The sequence below is a fragment of the Carlito syrichta genome, unplaced genomic scaffold (genome assembly GCF_000164805.1).
Source record: "Carlito syrichta isolate Samal-C Ts95f unplaced genomic scaffold, Tarsius_syrichta-2.0.1 Scaffold287310, whole genome shotgun sequence".
Lineage (NCBI taxonomy): Eukaryota > Metazoa > Chordata > Mammalia > Primates > Tarsiidae > Carlito > Carlito syrichta.
The window spans coordinates 216070-224826 of NW_007231406.1; the positions used below are offsets into that span (position 1 = coordinate 216070).

The following is an 8757-nucleotide window of genomic DNA, read 5'->3' on the forward strand; positions in this document are numbered from 1 at the left end:
TTGGTGCCTGAAGCTGCCTTTGGTGATACTATATTGTATGGGTCCAGTCCCTTCCATGCAGCCGTCATGATCTCCCTTTCCAGTCCAGTCGCCTGCTCATCATCAGTAGGAACACCACCTCCAGATGCCATGGAGTGCACCGCAGCCACCCCATTAGGATTCCGGGCCTTCAAGGCCTGCGTGGCTAGCGCGGCCAGCGCTCCAGCTCCACTAAGTAAACTTGAAGCCATCACACTTGCAACAAGCAGCAACACTTTGTGTGTTTTAATCAAGAGAGATTTCCTAAAAGTTCTGGAGGGTTGGTGTCTGAGGTCAAAGTGTCAACATGATTGGTTTCTTCCTCTTCTTAAAAAATTTTCTTTTAAATTTATTTTTTATTTTCCTACGCCCCTACCCCTATTTTGAAGAATGGTCAGTACAGTGAATGTTATAAGGTTGATATGAATGGTTTGATGGACTGCAACCAACATTAACATAGAACAACTTTTTTCTAAATCATCATAAAGATGTCAAAGTGAAAAAAAGGGTGGGAGACAATGTGGGTTTCAGATTGAACAAGATCCTCACATTTCATTTAAAACCTTCAGTCTTGGCTAGAAATGACAAAATGGAAATTGGAACACAATCATCTCAAGCCTCTACTACAGCTCATTGTAGGCACCTGTGTTCCAAGTCCACTCCCAGGTCCCTAATGCTTCCAACTCAATTGTTTCCTGATTTGTTGGGTCTGCTGACTAAGGAGTGCATAGATTTTCTCTTTAACATAGTCTTTGTTACAAGACAGATGTGTCTGCATATCAGCTGGAGAAACCAGGCAGCTGAGTTCTGCCAGGTCTTTGATAAAATCGAATGACAGATGACATCATATGTAACAGAAAGACTACTGGCATTTGTTCTCTTCAGATGTTGTCCTTCATACATTTTACAAATGCCTTCCATGCTTTTATTCACAGATTCGTAGTCAGTGTAAGTTCTGCTTTCTGGTTTCTTGTTAGGCCGCACAAGCAAAATAGTGTGAGACATCCTACCACACTCTTCTCACTGTAGCTGCTGGTGACACGGTGGCACCAGGGTTGGTTTCTACTGAGGCCTCTCTCCTTGACTTGCAGATGGTGGTCTTCTCAGTCTTCATGGGATCTTCCCTCTGGAAGTGCCTATGTCCTAATTTCTTCTTCTTAGAAGGACATCAGTCCTGCTGGATTAGGGCTCACTCTAATGGTCTCATTTAACTTTAATTACCACTTTAAAGCACCTATCTTTAAATACAGCCTCATTCTAGGGTATTGAGGGATGAGGACTTCATGCACATTTATATAAATTTGGGGGGTATACAATTGACCCATAACATGGGGAAATTAATAATATCTCCTTTTATAGTGGTTTTAAGAATTGCAATAACACTTAGAAATCCTCAATTAAAATGGCACCTGGCATATGGCCAGTGTACTATATAAGAGTGTTATATATTGTCCTATTAATATCTAATCTTGTCTAGATTATGTGTTTGCTGAGGGAAGAATTCCAGGGATTGTATCTTTCAGCTTCATTTTTTCGTTTATTATTTTACTTATTATTTAAAAAAAAATCTACCTGACCCTAGGATAATCTTTATCCATTATAGGTACATGTTTGCTGAATTAAAAAACTTCATATCCCTCACTCCATCAGCACATCTCTCCTATGCCACTATCATCTTCTCTTCTCCCAATTGATCCTGCATCACTCTTTTTTTAATATTCGTTTTTTAAAATTTTAAAGATGTAGGGTACAATTCAAGATTTGGTGTACAAGTGGTCATCGTATAGGGAAAGTTGGGGCCTCTCTTTGGTCTCGACTTTGCTTGGTTTGATATCAGGTATCCATATTGATGCGTTGTGCCCACTCCCCATTCCTGGCAGTGTCCCGCTACTGCCAATCTCTTTCTTATAGTATTATGGTAAATGTTTAGGGTCTGCTTCTGAGTGAGAACATGTTGTACTCTGTTCTTTGTTTCTGTGATAGATCACCAAGTATTATAGACTCTAAATCCATCCAAGTTGCTGCGAAGTCCATATGTTTGTACTTCTTTATGGCCTTGCATCACTCTTACCATTCCTTTTCCTCTTAGCTGGATCCTGAATTTTGTCTTCAGGTATTAAACTAGCATGCTGAGCTAGAACTGAGGCTACAGCATACTTTTTTTTTTTCTAGAGAGATTTTGGAAGTTCCATTCATGTAAAATTTTAACAGCCTTGCTTTTGACACCTAATAATCTAATACCAATCTTGCATGTTAATAAATCCATTAGGGTTTCATTTTCCAATCTGTTAGGGAAACAACTAGCATATATAATTCCTTTTCTGGAATTTAGAGTTGAGCCAAAGGGAGAAGCCCCTTTTGCCCATGAATCTAATATTGTGTTTCTGAATTCATCATCCTGAAACAGGGCCAGTTTTATTTCCTACTGTTTACTTCTGAAGTCTTCAACCCTTCCATCACGATGCTGAATAAACTCTAGAGCAACCCTGGCTGGCAACAGAACACCGACTGCAGTTGCACTAAAGGATAGTGTCTCACGATCCATTTTATAAAATGTTTTCTTAAGAAATAAGGGAAATACTGAGAGGGAATTTGAGTTAAGGTTGAAAACAGGTGTTAAAAGGATGTTTTAAACAGACTGAGGGATGAAATCACACAGAGATCAGTCTTAGCTGACTCTGAAAGCCATTTTTATTTATTGCCATCCATGTGTCTTGCTTTGCTGCAGAACACAGGGAGAGTTATTTAACATTAAGTTGCACCGTTAATTTTCTCTTAAGGCGTGTAACATTTTCTAAAGAATTCTGGAAACATTTGTTCCACTGGAAAAACGAGTTTCATCTCCTATGTTATAACTTTCTTCCTAGTGAAATAGCTAGGATAATGAAGGACAAAACACAGTTTTTGTAATGGAAAACTCCACTTTTATCTCATGGTATTTCTAAACATTATTTTGCCAACTTTCAGTGAATAAGATTGGCAACACTCCTTGAATATATCTTTAAAAATATGTTGTTATAGTTTTAATCACATAGACTTTTGCACGCTCTCTTGAGGCAACTTTTTTCTTTTAATCCACAAAGTAATACATAAATCTCTACACTACCAGGACACAAGTTGGAATTTGGAAGAACCTGACTTGCTGAAATATATTTGCTATATGACTATTGCATTTGTGCTTTTTTTAACTGATTTATTAGGTCTATATTCTAGAGTATATTTTTATTTTGTCATACAGCTATTAATAATGAACTCTTTGATAGTAGTTTTTTGTCACATACATCTTTCTTGGTTCAGGGAACCTAACTTGTTGGAATATTTTGTTGAAGAGTTTGCTTTTATGTCTAGGGACATTTATCATTACCTAAGGCCAGCTGCCTGACTTCTCTTGAGTACTCTGTTTATGAGGTTTGAACATCTATAAATGGAAACACTAGCTAACCAGAAATTATCACCAGGGCTTTCTGATAGTGTCCTAGGCTCTCACAACTTGGAATGTCCTGCAATATCTAACATGTAAGCAGGTCAAATCATTTTCTAGACAGAATTGGAACCTCTGTGTTTCTCAGTCTCTTCTTTCTCTCTCTCCTTCTCTCTCTCATTCTCTTTCAACATGGAATTGGAAAAGCATGAAAAAGGAAGCTTATTAAGCAAGAGTTCAGGGGAGAAACTGACGGTAAGACCTGTGAGATTTAGCACACACAGATTTATTATGAAATTGACAGGGTAAAAGAGCAGCTGTCACAGACTGTAAAAATCGTGCCAGCCAGCCTCTGTTTCCATGTTTTGCTGGTCAACAACCTTGAAATGAACGAATTGCAGAGGCTTTTTGAAAACAATGTAATATGTTATATGTAAAATTTCATCACATAAAGGTGAGAAACTTTGATTTAGTTATATCATGTGGCTTGCCTTCATTTAAAAGATTAAAATCTGTTTATTTTGAGCCCTTATTGTGATTGTCTCAATATGGAGGATCGTTTTATTTATTGATATGAAACTTAGGAAGTGTGCAAAGTCTAATTTTTCTTGGCAATACCAGGAACATATGTAAGGAAAAATCTGTAAGTATTATAAAATATTTTAACATTTTATGATGTAGGTTTAATGAGGTTTAGTGAACTTCTCTAATAAGGATAAAGTTTACTCTTGAGAAAGTTTTTATTTTTATTTTTGGCTTTTGTTTTTGCTGTAGCTGTAAAAGTAACTTTGCCTTGATGCGAAGAAGTTAAATGTCAACGAATATTAATCATCACTTATATTTGCTCAAACACAGAATATGCTATAACTTTGAGTAGAACTACCTGTCAGTGGGTGTAGGTGGCTAGTTACATTTGTACATTTATTGCAGCTGCAGAGTTATCATTAGAACAGGACATAACTAACTTTAATGTCAGTGGAAGTAACAAAAAGTAAAGCTATATTGACTGTAGTCTATACTAAAGCTAGATTGAACTTGTGGGAATGCATTGTTCTAGATGTAGGAAGTTGGGTTTATGAACTAATAAATGATATTAACTTGAAAAATGGAAAAGAGAACTGTACTGTGTTGAAAACTTCTGAAGTGTATTAGATCTCAAGGTCTTAAATATACTGGATAAAATATAATCTTTTCTTAAATCTTTCATGTCATCATTTTGAACATTAACTGTGGACCTCTGCTCTAGGTGATTGTCCAAACATTTAATGCCACAGTTTACTTTGCTTTGCTCTGAAAGGCTGTATGTACTTATAGAGTTAATCAGGACTTTTGAGCCAGAAATGTCTTGGTGAAAGTTTTCACTCTACAAACCTAAGACTATGGGATTTTGTTTAACCTTCCTAAGTCTCACTTAACTCACTTTAAGATGAGGAACAGTAATAACCAATTTGAAGATTTTTGTGAGGATTAAAATCTATAATGTGAATTCTTTAGCCTGAGCCTATTTTCAAACTGTTTTTGGCTTTACTTACATAAAAAGTACATACCCAAATGTTATTAATATAGCATGAAAAACTTAAAATACATTTCAGAATAAAAGGAAAACTCAGATGTGCTAAGCATAAAACTTTAGTGGGCACAAAACCATTATGGAACCAGATAGGGAGTAAATAAATACTTGAATCAAGAGTTGCTGTGAATTAGTGTGAAATTTGACCTTGAACTTCCTAGGAATTTTTTACAGGAAGTTATCCAAATAAACATAGTGCACACGGGGCAGGTGTACTAAGTGAAAATGGTCTCTTCTCATTTGAAGTAATTTGATGTATTAACATTTCACTTTCTGGAGAGTCAGGCATTCTGCAGTCCCGACACTAATTGAACACAATTGTAAATCTAGAGGTGAGCAAAATCCTTTCCTTAGAGGAAGTAGCTGTCATGAAACTCATGAACTCTCTGTAGCAGAGACCTAGGACAAACCTTGGACTACCAAAGATTGATGAAAAATATGGTGTTAGACCAGAGGCATAAGAATATCCACCTGCACTAAGAAGAGGCTGTTCTCAGGGAGAGAGGGAACACAGGAAAGCTCAGCATCGAGGGCGAATGAGTGCACAGGCAAATAGAATTGTGTAACTCAGACACCTTTCAGACACAGGAATTTCATGACACTGTGTTTTTAAGAAAAGGTTAGCTTATTTAAGAGAGTTGGAAAATATATATCTTTTAGAGTTTCTAAGAAAAATTATGTTAGACAGACACTTTGGCTATTTATGTGAATAAATATCCCAAAACTCCAATTCATAAAGCATGATGCTTCATGTTAAATGCCAATGTAATTTAGTGTGACTGGCTAGGTTGCTGAAGACAATTTAAGATGTATTTTTGTGGCGTTCACTATGTTCTGAAAATTATTTCATTTATTACAAACAGGAAAGCTTGTAAAATATTATTTTTTAAAAGAGTATATATTTTTCTATTAAATGTTTAAATACTTGTAACATTGTTAAGTTTTAATATACATTTGCTTAAAATTAAAGCTCTCATAAGGATCTTTTTTTAGGAACAATGTTATTGTATGTATTACACAATTTAGCAATATGCATATTTGCTTTATTTGTAAAAAAATTCTAAGATAAGATCTATAGCAAATAAGTAAAAAAACAACAGTCTGCAGAATTTAAAAATTCATCAGCTTATTCTACCTAAATATATAACAAAAATAAAAATGAAATTCTTTACAGTGTATCCATTATGAATCTTACCTACCTTGGGTGAATGATTTGCTACTTTTAAGTAAAGTAGTTGCTGTTTTCTGATCATAAGTAAAGATTCCTGGGCATTTACCAATTAATGATGAATCTTTTACATCTATTCATAAATAGAATAATCGAAAAAAGATGGGTGATACTAAAATTCTTCAAAATTTCTTAAATCTGCCAATACCAAACAAAATTTCTCATGAATTGATTGACAGTATCTCAATTTTTCAAATGTGTGAAAGAGACTTCTATACCATGTATTTCAAAGGACATTTCTACCCCTTGAAAAGCCAGCTTAGGCACGATTCTGCAAAATCAGATTACACTAAAGCTAATTTTTGTGGAAAGTAGTAGAGGGTGGTGGAAGGAAGGGAACTATTTTGTAACAATACATTTCCATATGGTTAGTTCCACAGGAATTGCTGTTGGGGCTGAATGGATCTTTTGTTTTTCCCAGACTGTGTTTCCAGGAACTCTGATTTTCCAAACTGCTCCACAAAAAGTGGTTCTGGTCTGTGATCAAGGGTATTCAGAAAACAATGTGGTGTAGGGAATGCATTAAATGGTATATTTCCCCTTAGAGACTCATATTTGTATTTTAACATATTAAAAGCTGTAAGACACTCTGGAGGTCAGTCTGGTGTTTCTTTAACTTACCTATCACTGTAATGCATTTTAGTGTCTATACAATGACAGTAGATATTCTGAGGAACCAGTTCTCTGGAACACACTTTAGGAAATGGCATGTTAGCATATACATTAATGATCTGATTTTATTTATGAGTTGCATTTTCAAAGCAATAAATTCAAGCTAGATATAATTTGTATCTATAACAAAAAATTACTTCTGCAATAGTTAAATAAAAAATAGGAACTAGTTTCTATTTAGTATATTTTAATAAATAGGTAAAACTAAGACAACAAATTCTGACTACTTTCCAAATTTCTTCTCTTTTGGATTATTAAATGCATCAAGAAACACTTTCACTTATATTTATCTTCAACTGAACTTTCATAATGAAAAGAAATAATTCATGTATTAATATAGTAAAAATAGTCATGACATTCTGACATAATAATGTTTTTTTTTCTCTAAGAGATGATAAAAACGAACAGAGCTCAGAAAAAAATCTAATAATTTCCATTGCATTAGCATAATATGTTTTAAAGAGACGACTTTGTCTTCTCAAGTAATGAATGTTCAATATTACACAAATAATGATAACAAAAAGAGTATGTGATCTAACTCATTTTATATCAACACTTGGTGGAATCAAATCAGCAAAGTAGTCAATTCTGAATGTCATTGCTTCTTTGAGGAGAATTAACTCTCTGAGATTGAGAAGCAAAATAGGTCATCTGACAATGTTTGTTTTAAAAGGATGTATCTCATCTAAGAAGCTGAAAACTTATATTTTAATCTAATTTTTACTTTTTATATAAAATATTTTGATTTATTTTGAATTTGAGGATGAAAGACTTATTCAATGATATGCAAATTTACTCACACTATAACAATAAAGTGTTCTTGATTTCAGAAAAAAGGGCTTATGTTACTTATTTTAAAATGCCATATAAAAAGAAAGGAAATAAGAAACTGTTGTTAAAAAATACAAAATCTATATACTTAAATTTGGTGAAGGGTAGCTTTTAAAATAAGGTTAGATTAGTTATTAATCCATGATTCATGAATACAAATACAATAAATTACTTTCAAAGAAGAAATCTGCTATTAAAGAAAAACATGGGGTTAGTGTTGGTTCTATTTCTTGATTTCATTATCTGATAACAAGTTTGAATTTTGTTGGCAAGCATCTTCAGAGTTGCAGCCTAGTGCCTATGAGGCAGCAATGTAGCTAGAAAAAAAAAAAGAGGCTTTCAAACCAATACACATTTCTCAGCATCTATTTTGAAGAAGGCAAGAGTACTGAAGACTGCAGTGGAAACACACATGATAAGGCAAGTTCTAGCCTTCAAGGCAGTTATTACGCTTTGCTTATTTTTAAGTACATTATGAAATAATAATGATACGTTTTAATAGCTCAGAAATAGTCTAAGTGTACAAACCGTAGACCTCCCAATTTCTCACAAAGACTTGTGGTAGCAAGTCTATAATTATTCATCAGAATGTCTTAACAATGGGAAACTTGCAAAGTATTTTATGCAGTGATATTTCATTTTGTCATAGCATCCACTCATCTATTTATTACTCTTTCTAATTGTATCTAACTAGAGTCATTGGTAAAAGGCACTCAGGAGGTCCTGATACAAGTGAAAAAATTATACTGTTGATATATATGATGTGCTATCTAGCTATTATTTTCAGTATGGCATGAATGTTGTTTCTAATCTATACATAACTCCTTAAAAGGCAACTTCATATAATTAAAACAAGTAAAACATTTGAATTAAATTTAATAAATAGTAAATCTCTGGAAGTAAGATACTGGGTGTATGTATCTTTATGCTATAATTGATTGCACTGATTTTTTTCCACTTTTAATTTCTATTTAAAATTGTGGGGTACAATTCAGGGCTAGGTATACAAATATTCAC

The 8757-nt window shown here is 34.0% G+C and overlaps 1 pseudogene; it reads right to left on the minus strand.

The window, feature by feature from the left end:
- The window catches only part of LOC103254671, a 476-nt pseudogene extending 246 nt beyond the window's left edge, over positions 1–230 (minus strand).
- Positions 231–8757: the final 8527 nt, after the last annotated feature.